The sequence below is a fragment of the Vicugna pacos genome, chromosome 15 (genome assembly GCF_048564905.1).
Source record: "Vicugna pacos chromosome 15, VicPac4, whole genome shotgun sequence".
Lineage (NCBI taxonomy): Eukaryota > Metazoa > Chordata > Mammalia > Artiodactyla > Camelidae > Vicugna > Vicugna pacos.
The window spans coordinates 3,319,294-3,331,225 of record NC_133001.1 but is presented as its reverse complement, the minus strand read 5'-3'; the positions used below and the strand labels follow the sequence as shown (position 1 = coordinate 3,331,225).

Below are 11,932 nucleotides of genomic sequence, written 5' to 3'. Positions count from 1 at the left end.
TGTATATTTACTTTGTATACTGCAGTTTTACTGAATCCATGTTTTAGTTCTAATAGGTTTTTGGTGCAGTCTCTAGGGTTTTCTATTTATAGTATCATGTCATCTGCAAATAGTGACAATTTTTCTTCTTCCTTTCCAATATGTTTGTTTATCTCTTTTTATCATCTGATTACTGTGTCTAGGACTTAAAATTCCATGTTGAATAAAAGTAGCAAGAATGGGCATCTTGTCTTGTTTCTGATCTTGGAAAGATTTCAGCATTTTACCATTGAGTATGATGTTAACTGTGGGTTTGTCAGATATAACTTTTATTATTTTGAAGTATGTTCCCTCTATACACACTTTGTGGAAAGTTTTTTTTTAATCACAAACGGATATTAAATTTAGTCAAAACCTTTTTTATATCTATTAAGATAATCATATAAATTTTATTCTTTGTTTTGTTAACATGGTGGATCGTGTTGATTGATTTATGATGTTGAGTCATTCTTGCATCCCTGGAATGAATTTTAATTGATCATGGTTTATAACCCTCTTAATACATTGGTTTTTTTTTTCTTTATGTGGGGACTAGGTATAAATCTCATTTTATGCTGTATTTTATATCTTAGTTGTGTTTGAAGACATTTAGATTTTTGGAGACACACCAAAATAAATAATGGCATTTGGTGTATGCAGTGTGACCTCTGGTGTTGTCCAGCCAGTTGGAACCTGGCCAGGGCTCTCCTCAGGGCCGCAGTGAGCCAGGTGTTCCCTCTAGGCTTCACCGAAGACCACATGCAGACAGAACTCTTCCCTTGGGGTCGCTGCCGCTTCCTCGGTGTGGCGGTAAGACACTGACGTCCGTGGGACAGACCCCCAGCCCTGCTTTGGGGGGCGGCAAACCAGGAGTGGAAGTAGCAGCTCTGGGGACCCCCCCCGCACTTCTGAGGACGCGTGGCAGGCGGCTTGAAGAACACGGGAGACACCCGGAGGATTCTCAGAAGGCTCGCGGATGTGTTTTCTCCAGCAACCTTTTATTAACCCGACTGTTTGAAAGAGCTGAAGCGCTTAGGTTTGCGGTGAGGACTCTTGAACTTCTTTTTCAATGAGCTGGACTGCTTCTTCCCGCGGTTGAGGACCAGTTTCCGGTCCAGTTCCCCCTCTGCTCTGTCTCCAAGGCCCTTCTCTCTCAGGCACCTTGGCGTCTCATCCTCATTATGCGTCAGAAAGTCATTGGTGCTGTCCCCATGCTCAGTCCCTGCCAGGTCCTTTTTGGTAAACAGCTCGGGTGGGTACAGGTCTGTCATGCTGTCGTTAGTGTCATTTGGGGCTGCGCCATCATCACTGGACGCGGGTTCCAAGAAGGCTTCTCTAGGGCGAGGTGGCCCGCCCCCATCCAGCTGGTCCTCCCTCCTCCTCCTTTTGTGCAGGAGGCAGGTGGGCACGTACTCCACACCCTGCTTCTGACACTCATATTTCTGCAGAGCCCCCGGGTACCGCCGGCCCTGGGTGTGCCCCAGCACGTGCTCCGGGACTTGCTGATGTGCCGCAGGGTGAGTTTGCACAACAGCTGGTGCGGGTTCTTCGTGCTGGGCACTATGTGCGGCTCGAACTCCGCGTAGTCGAAGGCGGCGGAGGCTCGGATCAGCCGCCGGTACTTCTTGCCGCGGGTGTAGACCTGGAACTCGGGCAGGCGGCAGGGCAGCTCGGGGCCCGTCGGAGCGCACCTGCGCGGGGCTCCAGGCGCAGGCTCCGGTGCTCGCGCGGGAAGGCCCGCCCGTCCCGCGGCGGCTCGCCCATGGCTCCTCGGGCGCGGGGCTGGAAGCCGAGCCCCCTTTTAATATATTGTTGAATTCAGTTTGCTAAAATTTTGCAGAGGATTTTTGAATCTATGTCCATAAGGGGTGTTGACCTGTAATTTTCTCTTGTTATGATGTCCTTGTCTGGTTTTGGTATCAGGTTGATAGTGATTTCATAGAATGAGTTGGAAGCTTTTCTTGCACTTCAATTTTTGGAGTATTTTCAGAAAGATAGTTATTCTTTTTAAAATGTTTGATAGAATTCACGTGTGAAGATGTTTGAACTTGGATCTTATTTGTTGGGAGTTTTTTGATTAGATTCAATTTCATTACTAGTGATTCATCTCTTCAGATTTTCTATTATTTTCTGATTCTGTCATGGGAGGTTATATGTTTGTAGGAATTTATCCACTTCTAGGATGTTTAATTTGTTGGCATATAATTTTTTGTAGTGATCTTTTATGATTCTTGATTTTTGTGGTGTCAATTGTAACTTATGTTGTTCAAAAATGTATTGAGGAATAACTTATTTAATGTAAAATCTATTCATTTTAAGGGTCCATTTCAAAGACTTTTAGTAAATTTATCAAGATGTGCAACTACTGTCCTAATCTCATTCCAGACATTTCCGGCACTTATATGGTTAATTCTCATACCCACCCCCCCCAACCACTGATCTACTTTCCATCTGTGGACGTTTCACAGAAAAGGAATCATACAGTGTGTAGTTTTTTGTGTCTGTTTCTTTCACCTGCAAAATACTGAGGTTCCTCCAACATCGCAGCGCCAGTCAGTACTTCAGTCCTTTCTACGGCTGAGCAACGTTCCAAGTACAGCTGTCCCAAGGTATCCACAGAGAGACACCAAAATCCATGGACACGCAAGTCCCTTGTACAAAACGGTGCGGTACTGTTGGTCCTCTGCATCTGCAGGTCATGCCCTGATGGACACTGGTGGTATCCACCTTATGAATAACGCTGCTGTGAATGCCCATGTACCAGTCTTTGTGTGGAAAAATGATTTCAGTTCTCTTAGGTAGATGCCCAAGTGGAACAGGGGTCACGCAGCTGCTGTATTTTGCTTCTTGAAGGACTGCCATGCTGACCTGCACAGACACACGATTTTACGTTCCACCAACAAGGAGGGTTCCCACCTGCCTACACCCTGCCAGCTCTTCCATCTGTCTGTCTTTCATGGCCATCCTGGAGGGTGTGAAGTGGTATCTTGTGGTTTTGACATGTGTTTTCCTAATGACTAACAACACTAGCATCTTCTCATGTCCTTTGTGGCTATTTGTATTTCTTCTTTGGAAAAATGTCTATTCAAATCCTTTGCCCACTTTTAAATTGGGTACTTTGCAAATTCTGGATTTTAGGCCCTTACCAGATGCCTAATTTCCAAATATTTTCTTCCATTCTGTAGGCTGTCTTTTCATTCCCTCAATAGTGTCCCTTGATACACAAAAGACTTTAATTTTCAGGAAGTGCAATTTGCTCTTTCACTTGCTGCTTGTGGTTTAAGAAGCCACTGACAAATCCAAGGCCACGGAGACCTTCTCCCTTGTTTTCTTCTAAGACCTTTATAGTTTTAGCTCCAAAACTTAGGCCTCTTAACCACTTTGACTTGACCTCTGTATACAGCCTAAGGTCCAGTTTCCGTCTTTGCTTGTGGAGATCACTGTCCAAGCACCTTTGGTCGAATAGACTGTTCTTTCCCATCAAGTGGTCCTTACACTCTTGACAGAAACAACTGACCAAAGACATACAGACTCTTATCTGGCCTCTCAGTTTCATCCTGGTGGTCTATGTCCACCCCGTGCCTGTTCTGGTTACTGGAGTTTCACAGGAAGTTCTGAACAAAGGAAGTGTGAGTCTTTCAACTCTGCTCTTTAACGAGATGGTATTGGCTCTTTGGTCCCCTGGCAGTTCCACGTGAGTTTTAAGATCAGCTTTCCCATCTCTAGCTTTAGTAATACACAAGCGGCTTTCTTTCTGAGAGAACACCAAATGGCGGATGAGCCTGTGCTGCGGGAGGGCCCGGAGGCCCCGGGGGCCCTGGGAACGGGGGCCCTGGGATGGGAGGCCATGGTGGCTTTCTCAGAGGTTTCGGCAGCAGCGTCCGGGGCTGGGGCCACGGTCGCGGTCAGGGCCGCAGAGCTCGCGGAGGCAAGGCAGAGGGCAAGGAGTGGCTCCCTGTCACCAAGCTGGGCCGCTTGGCGAAGGACATGAATATCAAGTCCCTGGAGGAGATCTGTCTCTTCTCCTGCCCATCAAGGAATCTGAGATCGTTGACTTTTTCTTGGGGGCATCCCTGAAGGATGAGGTTTTGAAGATTATGCCTGTGCAAAAGCAGACCCGTGCTGGCCAGCGGACCCGGTTCAAGGCACCTGTCGCCACTGGGGATTACAATGGACATGTCGGTTTGGGTGTTAAGTACTCCAAGGAGGTAGCCACAGCCATCTGGGGGAGCCATCATCCTGGCCAAGCTCTCCATCGTCCCTGTGCAGAGGCTACTCGGGGAACAAGATTGGCAAGCCCCACACGTTCCTTGCAAGGTGACTGGCCGCTGTGGTTCTGTGCTGGTGCGCCTCATCCCTGCACCCAGGGGCACTGGCATTGTTTCAGCCCCGGTGCCCAAGAAGCTACTGATGATGGCTGGTATTGGTGACTGCTACAATTCTGCCAGGGGCTGCACTGCCACGCTGGGCAACTTCGCCATGGCCACCTTCCATGCCATCTCCAAGACCTACAGCTATCTCACCCCGATCTTTGGAAAGAGACTGTGTTCACCAAGTCTCCCTGTCAGGAATTCACTGACCATCTCATAAAGACCCACATCAGAGTTTCTGTGCAGAGGACCCAGGCTCCAGCTGTGGCCACCACGTAGTTTTATATGCAAAAAATAAAGTGAACGAAGCCTGCTAATTAATAATAATAATAATAATAATAATACAAACGTTCTGCTCCTACACATCTCCTTCCAGCTTTATGTTGACGCTGTCTCAGGTTACATCTTTTTACATCATGTGCCTAACACAGACTTGTAATTATGGTTTTATGCACTTGTCCTGTGAAGCCTGGAGTGAGGACCGCCAGCTTCCTTGCCAGGGCGTCCCTGCTGAGGCTCTCATCCAACTTGAGTGGACGCAAGTGGACCTTGAAAACAGAGGACCTGCCTTTGATGTCACGGGGGCCAACATAAATCTGGTGGTCAAACTGGCCAGGTCACGTCAGGGCCGTGTCGAGAACATTGGGCCGGTTGGTGCCGGCCAGCACCACGACATTGGTGGTTGAGTTGAACCCATCCATCTCCACCAGAATCTGGTTTAGGGTTTTCTCCTGCTCGCTCTGGCCTCAAAGGGCCTGTGGCCTCGTTTCCTGCCACTTGTATCAATTTCATCAATGAATAAGATACAATGAATAAGGTACAGTTTTTTCAGGCCATTGCATACATGTCACAAACCCGAGCTGGCCCAACGCACAGGAACATTTCCAGGAACTGTGACCCGTTCACAGTGATGACAGGCACGCTGGCCTCCCCCAGTCACCTTGGCAAGAAGAGTTTTGCCAGCACCAGGAGGACCTGTGAGCATGGCTCCCTTTGGAATTTTGGCTCCAAGGTCCTGATACTGCTTGGGATTCTTCAGGAACTTCACAAACTCCATGATCTCCAACTTGGCCTCTTAGCAACTGGCCATGTCTGCAAACCACACACAGATGTTGTTCCTGACAACCCTGGCTGTGGTCTCACCAACACTGAAGAGGCTCCCTCCACGCCCAGCCCCCATCGGCCCCTCCTCAGGGTACAGAGGAGGATGCCCACCAGGAGAATGGTGGGCACCAGGCTTCGCAAGAAAGAGCTCGGATGATGTCCCAGGGGTAAACTGGTCATGACTTCCAGCCAGTCCACCCGACCTCTCGCCAGGTGATACCGCACCAAGTGCTTCCAGCTGACTTCTTTCCCAGCATCTCAAAAATAGGAGTAGAAAAATTCCATGGCAACACCTGCCCCTAAAACGGCCAGACTGCGGACAGCATTGTCATCCCAGGGCACCTCTCCTGGGGCTTTAAAAATTGAGACAGAAATCTCCATGTTTTTACAAATTAAAACCATTGCTTGGAGTCTCTGAATCAGTTGCTCCAAAACAGCAGAAAAGCTGCACAAAGTCTGAACTTGGGGTGACTGCTTCCTTGGGAGGATGACAGGCTGCTGGGACTGGTTCTCAAGACACACACACCCTCTGCATCCATTTCCACCAGGCAAAGTCACCCCATTTCCCTCCTCTCCTGCCTCCATTTGCTCCAGGCCCAGCATCCTTCAGTTCACTGGCTCCTGCCGGGAGGTTCTGAGAGCCCTCAAGCCTGGCCGTCCTGCCGCCTCGTGGGCCACCGCCGCATCGCCACAGCACGGCGAGTGGCCCGGCCACCGCCCTGCTGCCCTGCCGCCCGCCGCCAGCCATGGCGACATCCCCACCCCTGACCTCGCGCCGCTCGGGCCGATTGTAACTTTTAAATTTTTAATTCTGATATTATTTGTTTGGCCTCTGTTTCTCTCTCTCTCTCTCTTTTTTCTTTGATGCATCTGGCTAAAAGTTTATAAATTTTATCTACATTTTCAAGGAACAAGCTCTTAGTTTCATTGATCTTCCCTATGGTTTTTTAGTATATATTTCATTTAATTCCACTCTGATTTTTATTACTATTTTTCTTCTACTAACTTTGGCTTTGTTTTTCCTTTTTTTCTATGTCTTTAAGTTTAGATTGCTTATTCAAGATTTTTCTTGCTTCCTGGGGTAAACCTGTATCACTGTGAACTTCCCTTTTCAATCTGCTTCGTTGTGTCCCATAGCTTTTCAAATATTGTCATTGCATTTTCATTTTTCTCAACGTATTGTGTTATTTCCTCTTTGCTTCGTTCATTGGCCCATTGGTACTTTAGAAGCATGTGTTCTCCACTTGTTTATGTTTCTTCCAGTTTTCCACTCATTAATGATTTCTAATTTCACACTGTTATTGTCGGAAAAGGTGCCTGGTGTGATGTCAGTCTTCTTAAATTTATTGAGACTTGTTTTATGACTGAACATGTGATGTACCCGATAGAATGGTCCATGTGCACTTGAAAAATGGTATATTCTGCTGTTTTGATTAAATCTTCTGTATATATCAAGTGCATCTGATCTCACTTATCATTTAAGGTCAGTGTTTCCTTATTGACTTATTTCTGAATGATCCATTCATTGATGTAGGTAGGGTGTTATTATTGTATTGCTGTTTGTCCCTTTATTTCTGTTACTGTTCGCTTATATATTTAAGTGATTCTGTGTTTGGTGCATTAAGTGTTCACAAGTGTTACATCCTCTTGTTGACTGACCCCTTTATTATGATGTAGTGCCCTTCGCTGTCTCTCATTGCTGTCTTTGTTTTCAAGTCTGATACAAGTATTGCTATGCTTTCTTTTCATTTCCATTTGTATAGAATATATTTTTTCAACCCTGTCACTTCTGGTCTGTATGTTTTCTTAGATCTAAAGTGCATCTTTTATAGGGTGCATACATGTTGGTCTTATTTCCTTATCTAGTCAGCCGCTCTATGTCTTTTGATTGGCACACTCAGTCCATTTACACTACAGAAGTTATTGATAGCATGCACTTAATTGTCATTTTGTTAATTGATTCCTGGTTGTTTTTTCAGTTCTTGTCTGTTCCTTTATTTGTTTGTTCTCTTCTCCTGTGATTTGATGACTTTCTTTAGTATTGTATGTTGTTTTTCTGTGTTCTCTTGTAGCTCTCTGAGCATCTTTAGAACACTTATTTTGAATTCTTTGTCAAGCAATTCCATTTTTCTGAGGCCAGTTACTGGATATTTACTGTATTCTTTTGTGATGTTTCCCTTTTCTTCATGATCCTATAAACTTGTGTAGGTGACTATGCGTTTGAAGCAGCAGTCAAGTGTTTCAAGCTTTATAGATTGACTTTGATCTGCAGGTAGGAATACAATGAATCATGCTGTTATCATGGGTCTAGTGGAGCAGGCCGTCAAGTGTCGGGGTTCGGGCTGCACAACTGCAAGGCCTTGGCTGGCTGCTGTTGTGGCTCCTGCTTCCAGCAGGGCTTGGGCGGAGGGAGCAGAGAGGGACGCAGGTGGCTAGTGCCTGCAAATGCAAATACTTCTGTGGGGCAAAAGCTGGTGAAATCATGGTGGCTGAGCTGGCTGTTAGCTTCTTCAGAGGTGAAGTCTGCTGTATTTGTGTGCAAGGTAAGTCACTGTTAACTGTGGTCACCCCCACTGCATAGCTGTTATTGATAGTCCCTCATTTTCCTCTTTGTTCCTAGTTATCTCTATGTCTCAGCTTTGCCAGTCTCGGTTGGGTGACACAAAAGTGTGACTTTCTTGCAGTGTCTCAGTTGGGGAGTGGGATAGTGCAGGTAAAATAAAATTGTCTTCCTTCTCTTCTTGTACTGTTATTTTTTGTTGTCCTTGTTATTGTACCACTGAGTTGTTAAAAGTTTGTTAAATGAACACTGGACCTTCCACAGAGCTGTTGTAGTTTGTGGATCGCTGTCCAGCTATTGACCTTTGTGGCAGAGTGGAGGTTGATTTCCCCTGTGTCAACATCTTGAAATATCACCTTGATGAGTGCTGTTGATAATGGAAGCTATGAATGTGCGGGTGCAGGGGGTATATGTGAAATCACTGTGTATTCTCAATTTTTTTAGTAACCCTAACCCTGCTATGAAAATATAAAGTTTTCAAAAATATGGGAAAATACTGATGAGAACAATTAAAGAGGATTGAGGTAATGATATATTACTTGTTAGTGCATTGGAAAACTCAATTTAGTTAAGACATAAACTCTTCTTAAACTGATCTTTATATTCAATAAGATCATATTCAAAATTCCATTCAGTATTTTTGTAAAAATAGGCAACTTTATTTTTAATTGTGTATTAGAAAGAAAGGACCAAAATAGTTCACCTTTAAATATATTCCATTCCACTAATTAAAAAATAATTTGGAAAGGAGGGAGAAATAGAAGGAGGGAAGAAAGAAGGAAGGGAGGAAAGAAGAAAAAGAGGGGGAGAAGAGATGGAGAGAGAAAGAAATCCACCATGCATTTACGAGACATTTTTTAAGGTTGAATATGTACTACAAATAATTTGTGAATAAATACATAGGATTTAAAAATCCTTAACTGACATAACTTGGGATAATAGATCAGAACTATGATTTTAATATAGAGGAGACATTTGAATGACCTGAGGAAAATCAATCCCAACTCTTTCTTTGCCTTTGAAACTTTAATAGATTTTAGAGGCTATTCTATAGCAGGATCATAAAACAGCTCACAGCTGCAGATGACTTCAGTGAAAATATGCAACTGACGTTACTGACCCTTTTTACAGTTCTTAGTTGGAAAATGAACAAGTACAGATAGATTGAATTATAAGTTGTTCTGTCAGGTGTGGACTAAGAACAATTGATGTAACTTCAAGCTAAATGTTACCAATCATGGTGGGTGAGGTTGTAGCAGAAAAAAAAAGTTTCCTGTAAGTTTGTAAACAATATTAAGGATCTTAATGCTCTCTGATTCAGTTTCCTTCAATAAGCTATTATCAGTAAGTCTGTTTGGAAAGGAACAAACTATGAACATTTTCTATAGGAATTACAAGAAATTAATGATATTTTCTCCAGAGATAGTCACAATTAAGTGTATAATCCTGGTTAAATTATTAGAATCAAGCTTGAGTAAAAGACTGAAAGAAAACACAAGAAGAAGATGAGAAAATAACCAGTGCCTCTTGTAGGAGACACAGAAGTTTGATTAGTGATAAGCCAAACTAAAACATCGTTTAATAAACACTTAAAGACTACTTGTGAGGAAAAAGAATAAACATTTTTTCCCCTGAGTGCTATCCTCTGATTCTGAGACCCTTGCATTATAATTTTGGCCACATTGTGAGGGGGATAATTCTAAGATATATACTGGACCTAAACTGTAACCTAAGATAGCAGCAGAACTGAATTAAAACATAAAGTGTATTGCAGCTGCAATTAACAAAAAACATTGCTAATATGGACAACCTACCTGGAAACCATTTGAAACAGCTAGTCTCTATATTTAGTATACACAAAATCCTTGCCTTTGAAAGCTGATATTTAAAACACTGATAGTGAATGATCCCTTGATCACTTGATCTTCTGTGAACAAGATTATTCCACTGAAAACAGAAAAGTTACAGTGTTGCATAGGTGTAGTGGAAGAAATACTTCTCAGTGTGTGAATTTCTCAGTATAAGTGATTCACATCTAGGTAAGTGCTCTGAGACTTGTCAGCTGTGTGAAATATTCAGGTTATGTGGGATAGAACTGTTCGTTTTCTCACCCCCAGGGAGTTGAGAGTTTCCCCTGCTACACGCTGGTCACACTGACCATTTCATTAGCTTTCTGTGTCTCCAAATAGTCAATATAATCAGCATGTAGAATTACTTGCACATGTCTAATACTCAACTATGAATAATTATCTTTTTTTTTTTTGAGTGAGAACACTGATACCTTCTTTGAAATAAGTAAAGGAACTAAATAGTTTCATATTTCTTCTCAATATGTAGCCAAACTAAACTACTCTAAAGGGAAAGAACTGGTTACTGGTTTTGCCACCACTAAAACTTGCCTTTACCGTAATAGGTATAAGTTTTAATTTTATAGTTAATGTGATTTCATGAGCTGCAATATCTCATGGAGATATTGTATTGTTTGCATTAATGAGTCTTCATGTGAAATTTGGAACAGTCTGTTAAGTTAAAAAAATAGCTAACTGATTGAAAACAACTAGTCATCTAATAATATAAAAGTTGAGGATAATGTTTTCCTTTAAAATTCAAGACAAAATGGAATAGCACGCTCACCAGTATAATGTGTGTGTAATAGAAAAACTCACTGAAAAAGCTGCCTTCCCATGCTTGGGCCCACAGGGACATCCTCTGTGAAATGACTGTTCAGGGAACTCACACTTTCAAAAAACCAAAAATATTCTTTCAAGGGAAATGTTGTAATGGAGTTCTATGAGACTGGACCCCTAAGGGTTTAAGAAATTAATGGCCAGAAGTTGGAACAAATTTCTATTTGAAAGTTGGCAACAATGTTTAAAAATTTATCTTTAGAGAGAGACTGTTCTTTACTTTGAGGAAAGGGTTTAAGTGATCTCTTGCTTATTTAAAAATAAAACAAAGTATCATATTCTAGAATTGAAAGAATGAGTTACACATTTCTGCTGAAACCAGGGCAGAGAAATAGCTGTCCCCACTATATAAAATATAAAATGTGTGTGTGTGTGTGTGTGTGTGTGTGTGTGTGTGTGTAATTATCTATCTTCCTGAGTGTTATAGGATCACAAGTTGAGAAAAATAATGCTTACTGTCATGGAGATACTGTGCTGTTCGCTAGGTTCAATTACCATCTCAGTTCTGAATGCAAGTCTCCTCTTTCAGTTCATTAAATTAATGCCCCAGTATTAGGACTTATTAATATGCCTTTTAGAGCTTTTAGAGTTGAACGTAAGCAGATGAAATCACAGTGCTAAATCTGTTACTGTGAAATGTCCACTTCGTTACATGAATGTGCAGTTGAGATTGTCCATTTCATCTAAAAAACTGCATTTAAACTCTCATGATCAATAATTTTTATAAGCAGACTGTCCTTAACATATGGGGTTTCTGATTCTTTACAGGAGTGGTTCTGAATCTTGACTGCACATTGCAATTATCTGGGGAATTTTAAACAATTCTGAAGATCTTGCCTCATCCCCAGATGAATTGTATCAGACTATCTCAAGGAATGGTCTAAGGAGTATGTTTACTCTCCCCAGGTGATTCTTATGTACAGTTATGGTAGAAAAACACTATCCTAGAATATTAAGGGTACCTCCTACAGAAAAAGGAGAAAAGTTGCTGCTGTCACAGTGGTTCAGCATTCATTTATTAATCTCTTAGCAAATTGTTATAATGGTTTAGACTAATAATATTTAATATAATTGAAATTTGACTCTTTGCTAAGTTCTGTGATACAAAATTTGCATATATTATATTCTATAACCTTCATGTCGGGCCAATAATCTAGATGTTATTATGTTACCTCTTTTTACTAATGGAGGAA

The 11,932-nt window shown here is 42.5% G+C and overlaps 3 pseudogenes; 1 reads left to right on the top strand and 2 right to left on the bottom strand.

Moving 5' to 3' along the window:
* Positions 1-1,019: 1,019 nt before the first annotated feature.
* On the bottom strand, positions 1,020-1,782 carry LOC140685841 (surfeit locus protein 2-like; annotated as a pseudogene).
* Positions 1,783-4,005: 2,223 nt separating this feature from the next.
* Positions 4,006-4,667, top strand: LOC140685840 (small ribosomal subunit protein uS5 pseudogene; annotated as a pseudogene).
* A 143-nt stretch (positions 4,668-4,810) lies between these two features.
* LOC140685981 (mitochondrial inner membrane m-AAA protease component AFG3L1-like) lies at positions 4,811-6,240 on the bottom strand (annotated as a pseudogene).
* Between the last annotated feature and the right edge of the window lie 5,692 nt (positions 6,241-11,932).